The following is a 7,509-nucleotide window of genomic DNA, read 5'->3' as shown; positions in this document are numbered from 1 at the left end:
TTTTATTATATGTATGGAAAGGTTCAAGTATATTAAAATTTACAGAAAGACTATTACATCTGTTTCGTTTTAAGAACATATACATACATACATATAATCATGTCCATAACCCTTGCGGTGTAGACAGAGCAAACAGTCTTGAAAAGAGTGATAGGCCATGTTCAGCTATTTGGCTTTAAGATAGAATTGAGATTCAAATAGTGACAGGTTGCTAGCCTATCGCCTAAAAGAAGAATCTCAAGTGTATAAGCCTACCCCTTAGTCGCCTTTTACGACATCCATGGGAGAGAGATGGAGTGGTCCTATTCTTTTTTCATTTGGTGCCGGGAACCACACGGCTGTGCCGGGAACCACACGGCTAGTGCCGGGAACCACACCGCTGTTTTAAGAAATATCATAATTTTATGCTGAGCCTTCTCTTTTTCCTGGTAGGTATCACTAACCTTAGTCATTCTTCTTTGAATGCCTTCAGTATATCAAATCTGATACTTTTTCTTCGACCTCCACATTTTAACTCCATCTATGAGAATCCAAATGGCTTTGTGGATCCCACTTTTCCAGATGCGTGCAATAGATTTAACCTGCTCAGTCTAGTTACCCTAAGTAGTTTAAATTTGATTAATTTTTAAACCATAAACCAAATCAATGAACGTACTAGAAAAGATTAGCTTTCTGTTCCCCACGTGGAAATGGAAGGTTCGACATGCACTTACCCACAACGCATATTTGTTGAAACACGCGCCAACATCGCTCGGGAAGGCGGTGTTAATGGAGATAATAATTTGCATAAACACATTTGCTCAGATTTTGACACCACCACTATGCTTGCTTGACATCTGAAATGCCTGACGTGAATATTACACAGAATTTCACACAAATTACCGTGATATCTTGATGTATATCTACAGATTATTTTGCGATGGGTGGACGATATCGTTTGTTTTGCTACCCTTTACGGTTTATTACCTTTTATACTTTATGATAGTATATAATTACGGATAGACGAAATTGCACAGCTAGTGCCTGAATACCTATATTATATTTCGACGACACATTATTTCACTAATAAAAGAAGCTAACGGCTTTAAGTTTTACATTCAAAAGAATGAAAAATAATAAAGCTTTCTACACGGTATGAAACGACACCAAATACAAAAGTTAACACGAACTAAAACGAAGTATCTGATAACACTAAGGGATTACTATCACAAAAAGAGGGCAAAGTTTTAATTCTTCTTTACAAAATAAACAAATTAAAAGTACACCATAGTTATTCCGCGGGGCGACTTCATTAGAAAAGTTTGTTACTCTCAAAGCCTAAGCTCCCACTGGTATTAATAAAGTTTTGTTACGAAGCCGCTCGGGAAAAGAAACGTGTTAATTATCTGAGTCGGGACTCGGCCATCTGTCACGTGGGCGACTCCTGGATTCGGAATATCGCGCCCAACTATTGGATATGATTCGTCGGTTAGTAATCCGGGTTATCTATCAATTTGGTTGTAAGTAACGGTAAACATAATGTAATTAGTTTCAAATGTGATGGACTGTTCCATACTTTTTTATATGACGAATGAACTTATCTAAATATTTTATAATTTTTTCTTTGTGGTTGATATGGCGGTAGCCCACGCGCCTTCCCCAAGGAAGATTCGTGATTCTACCGGTGACCTCGATCCAGTAGTCACAGATTGCCGCCTGACCCTCATGACCACTAGGTCAACCTGGATCCAAACTGGTTTCAGGAACGTGTTCGTTTTCAACGTTGTATTTGTCACCGTTAAATAACAAGAAACGCTTTTTCATTAATTTCCTAGGAACTTTATAATCTTTCATAGGATTCTAAACAAAAGATGAATTGTATAATTTTACGCCCACATTTTCCGCAAATTGATAAATTTACCGAACTCACGCGTGAAATAATAACCAAACGATATACGCTCTGATTGGTTGAATAAGTCACATGGTCCATCTCCTTTCAATCCTCCTCCATTGATCGCTACGGAGCATAAAAAAATTGGGATTTCGTGTGTTTTTTAATATTTAATGGAACTTTAAAAATAGTTTTATTTTGTTACTTAAGTTTATTAAAGTAGATCAATCAGAGAGCTGTGTGTTAATTGCCGTATTTAAAAAAATTAAAGCTCGTCCGTAATCGGTCGAATCGTCTGTAATTGGTCGAATCGTTTAGAATCTTACGAATGGATATCCGTAAGTTAATATATTTATCACGAGAGGCCGTAAATTGATAAATTTGCAAAAATTTTGACGTAAGAAAATACAAATCATCTCTTGTTTAGAATCCTACGAAAGTTTATAAATTTCCTAGGAAGTTAATAAAGTTGCGCTTCTTTATTATTTTCCAGTACACAAATTTCCCGAATTCGTCAACTTTACAATTAATACACACTGAAGCTGTAGGTATAGACAAATCAAGAGAACACCTTAAGAGGGCATAATTTATTTAAATATGATCACCAAAATAAAAATCAACAGGAAAGCGATAATAAGATGTAATCATTTAAAATTTAACAGCGCTCCTCTGAAGGCAGAAAGTTATAAAATAAAGGCGTTATAACAGGTAGGTAGAACCACCCCATACGCAGGTGATAAATTTCATTGTTAATGCCTCTGAGCTAAAAATGAAGCAATTTGTTTCGTCGACAAGAGGAGATGAAAAACATTATTTAACTGAAAGTTTATTAAGTTAGTATAGCTTCAGTGCAGGGTTTACTCGCAATATTTATGAAATGTCAAAGACTCAGTTTTAAAAATTGAAGTGTTACTTGTACTTTTCTGTATCTTTAGTGACCGTGATTGGGTAAATTTTAGAGGATAGATGATAATATTAAAAACAAAAAATTAGTAGATGTACCTTATTTGCACAATAATATAAAAATGAAATTCCTTAGTTATGTACCATTATTTATATATTACAATAACATATTATAAATAGTACATACTTATATATTTTGTATATAATGTTGAATTGTTAAATGTGTGTAAATAATACACACTTAGCACATTTTGACGTACATATTACAGTGAATATATACGTACCCACCTATTACTTGAAAATAGATCTTGACAGAGGAAATTGAGTCATCGTTGATTCTATTACGGTGATTTACAATGAAGTTAGCTTTGTCAGTCAGTGATGTCGACGATCATTTGTCAAATAGGTTTGCAGTAATATCCTTATCCAGTTAGAGCTTATTAAATGTTTCTCAAGATTGTAATTGACATTGGAAAAATATAGCCTTTTATTAAATGATTCCTATATTTTTGATAGGTACATTTTACACAAATTTTTTTATATACAGGACAAATTACACATATTGAGTTAGCCTCGAAGTATGTTCGAGACTTGTGTTACGAGATGCTAACTCAACGAAACTATATTTTATAATAAATACTCATACTCATATAGATAAACATCCAAGACCCGGGCCAATCAGAAAAAGTTCTTTTCTCATCATGCCCTGGTCGGGATTCGAACCCGGGACCTCCGATGTCACAGACAAGCGCACTACCGCTGCGCCACAGAGGCCGTCAACACTTCATTACAAAAACATACATACAATGTTAACACTTCATTAAAAAAAAAAGAACCAATGTACGTATTCAATAGTATCTAGTTAATATTTTCATCATAATTATTTGTAAAATGTTCCCCGTGACGCGTCCCAAGCCCTGACTCGGGAAGTAACGTCTATGAAGTTAGTTCCTGACCCAGGGATTGGGATGCATCACGGGTTCTTATAATTCTATAAAAGATAAAATCTAAAATTTTCTGACAATATCTAGCTAAACGTAACCTATTATATTGTGGTTATTGGCTCAGTGTCCTCATTGGGGATAAAAAGTTATAATTATGTAAGTAGGTTCAGCATTTTTTCTACTTCAACCGAATTAAGACAGTTACATTTTTATTATAGGGTCTTGCTAAGGTAAAGTAATTTAGTCACAGCCGAGTCACCTGGGCCCAGGCCGTTCGTCGCAGCCGGTGCACTGATGGCGGTAATCAAAGAAAACACGCTAATTAACTCCCCACCCCCTAAATATTTCTTATAGAACAGGCCTTTAACTTAGTTTTACTCTTCAATCCTTAATTCATCCTTCCATACTTAATTTTGATGCTTGTTATGAAAAAGAGACATTAAATAGACCCTTTGGAAGTAATAAAGGGTAGTTTTTCAAAATTCAATGATGACCGTAACCTTGGCCGAAAGTCTAGTATTATAAAATTTTACTCAACGCAATTATTCGCTTTAGTGAGACTTCGTTTTAAAATACATAACAAGTTGCACCGTAAATCATGCTTTTGATTTTGACGATGTTTACGTTTAGGTACCTATATTAAATTTAAAGTTTTTCATCTTTTACAATATAAACACCAATATGAACACTACGTAAATATTATTTAAAAAAATTGCTTAAGTTAAGTTATTTTATTCTATATTGCTTTAAGAAAATTATTCACAAATCCAACCAATGACTTACCTTGAGTAGAAACGCCATTTCCACGTACATTGAGATGCGGGCTGCTTGCCTCTCTCACGGTAGGTGTTTGCTCTCAAATCAGTCGTTTAAATAAAACAGTTTCGTTTTTTTCCTCAACGCTCACAAAATTCAATTCTCTTCGTTCTTGGAAATACGTTCGACGTTTGTTTTATTCTTAGCTGAGATTTTTCAGCAGGTAATGACTGAACATAAAATTGTATGAACATCTTTTATTTAATTTGATAAATTGATTTTAATTTAATTTAACAATTTCAATTATACCTAGTCGAGCTAGTTCAGAGCCAAACCTTCTATTTGTGGATGTATTGTACTAGATTTAAAGTCAGATAAGCCGTTAATTTTTTTAAGAAGATATTAGACACTTAAGGCAGTTTAACCTCTCCAGTAGCGCCCAATTTTTCTTTTTGAGTATAGAGTAGGGCTAGTAAAAATGAGTGAGTGTTCAACGTATTTTTCTACATGTTACATGGCTAAAAACGCAATTAGTACATATTTGAGGCAAATAAACGTCCTTTTTACAGAATTTCCTTAAAAGTAATCGTGTTGATCCTTAGTAAGCCAAGAAAGATGGTTTGAGATTATTAAGGTTCATTTGCAAGCCCTCGGATACAGGATTAACTTGTATTTTGCTACTTTACTTGCTGACGCTGTCAGTTTGTGATTGAGTTTTTATTTCACGCAGATTGTTGCCAAGTAAATTCGGTAAATTCATATTTAACTATTTTTTTAAAACACAGGTTTTAACAATTCGGTTATGGTCACCAACGTAAGTTATTTTGAACAGCAGCAAAAATGAACGGGCACAAAGTTTTGTCGAGCACTGCACATGATTTTACCTTGACACCCAAAGAGCTTTATATCAAAGAGCCATGGACCAGAACAATTTTTAAACTCCCTCTGTTTTCATTCATGCGAAGCTAAAGGGTATTTTTAACCGACTTCAAAATAAGAAGTTCTCAATTCGATTAGATAGACTATAAGTTTTAAATAAGTTCAGAGATTATTTGAAGTATAATTATTGTATTGTTCGGGTTTAGTAATGTGGATTCTCACTTTTACTTTTGTAAAATTGTACAAATTACATAAATACAATTTATAAATTAAATTTATAAAAAAATTTTATAAAAAAATGACATTTCCTATTACATTAAACTAGATATCAATTACAGATAAATACATGTCAAAAGTTACCGAAAGCATTTCATAATCAGTATCAAACAAATTTTCTCCATGTTAAGATACCAATTAACCTTCAATATTCAAAGGGCTCCGTTTCGCAGACAACAAAGAGGGAAATGCTATCAATCGCGGAACTAATTTTGTCCTGATAATCGTGGTAAAGCAACAAAATAGCAATTTGCTCGACCATAAAAATAATTGAGTTCAAACTGCGTTCAGGCAATAAAAAGCGTGAAAGCAGGCCCAATAACCTTTAGAGGGGGGAACGTGGGAAAAGAAGCACCTGGTGAAATAGTGAGGAATAGAGAAGTGCTATTAGGCGCTCACTCCACGTGGGGCAATGTAACGACCTGTGCCATTTCAGTTGCACCATTAGTAGAATTATTTTCGAGTAACCCCAATTTGCTTGATCTCACATGCTGAGAAAATGGTTTTTGTTTACATTGCTTTTCATTGTCGTGGGAAATGTAATATAAACTAAAGAGTAACATTTTAGCTTGATCAGTCCAGTAGTTTGGGTTGTGCGTTGATATAACAGTCAGTCAAACAGTCACCTTTGCGTTAAACGCAAAGATATATATATATGTGGGATATAATATATATAATCCTGGTCAGGGCATGATGAGAAAAGAACTTTATCTGATTGGCCTAGGTCTTGGATGTTTATTTATATAAGTATTTATTATAAAATATAGTATCGTTGAGTTAGTATCTCGTAACACAAGTCTCGAACTTACTTCGAGGCTAACTCAATCTGTGTAATTTGTCCCGTATATATTTAATGTTGCCAGCGTGAAAATAAGTAAGAGGTCAGCTAACAAAAAGGATTTATGATATAGCAAAACTTCTTATATTCTATTATAATCAATATATATATATATATATATACATACATACATACATACATATATACACACACACACATATATATATATATATATATATATATATATATATATATATATATATATATATATATATATATATATATTGATTTAAACAACAAAAAAAAAGAAAACAGATTCTAGATACAGAGAAATTATAAGTACTCTAATTAAATGAATTCCTAATTTATGTATTTTTTATTAATTACATTAATTAGTGTTTACAATTATGAATTGAACCTTAGTTTGATGACCTGATTTAGAGGTTTGGCATATCAGACAAAGATTTGGAATTATCTACAAGGCAAACAGTCCCGGGCAAAGCCACGTGTTAGGTATAATTTTAGTTGTCCCGTAAAAATGTAAGGTAGACAAACTCAGTAGTCCCGCTAGAAAATGAAGACTAGTGTTAAGGGCATCTTTACAACACGCTTGGGAGCCGACTAACCGTGAATTATGATGGCTTTCTCTCCACCCTTATGAGGAAATACGACAGTTTCAGCAGAGGCAGGGTCGACACTATGATTGCCGAAAGTTACGTCTGAAACCAAGCTGTGTAAAAGTTCCATTTTAGTAAACGTTCTGGCCACTCCTCAAGTAAGTATCATTGTCGGCTTTTATAAGTCATGAAGAATAGTTAGCAGTTACGTATCTTGGTTTAGTTACTTGTTTTGACTATTCTTCATATCAAGATAACATAAGATAATAAGTAAAAAGCATGACATGCTGATTTTGACAGTAGTAGATATTGATAAGAAATATCCTAGAATAATTTACATAAGATCAATCATCTCATCAATAAAAATAGCACGAACGGAGGAGCGCGTCAAATGTTGTACATTAAATTGCCAAAAGATGTAAGAAAATTTCAAGGCATCAAAGTAAAACTATTTTCCAAATGATTCCTTCCACATTCAAAACTAGA

Source organism: Amyelois transitella, chromosome 6, assembly GCF_032362555.1.
Source record: "Amyelois transitella isolate CPQ chromosome 6, ilAmyTran1.1, whole genome shotgun sequence".
In the NCBI taxonomy this organism is placed as follows: Eukaryota; Metazoa; Arthropoda; class Insecta; order Lepidoptera; family Pyralidae; genus Amyelois; species Amyelois transitella.
The sequence above is the reverse complement of the archived record's forward strand: the minus strand, read 5'-3'. Positions refer to the sequence as shown.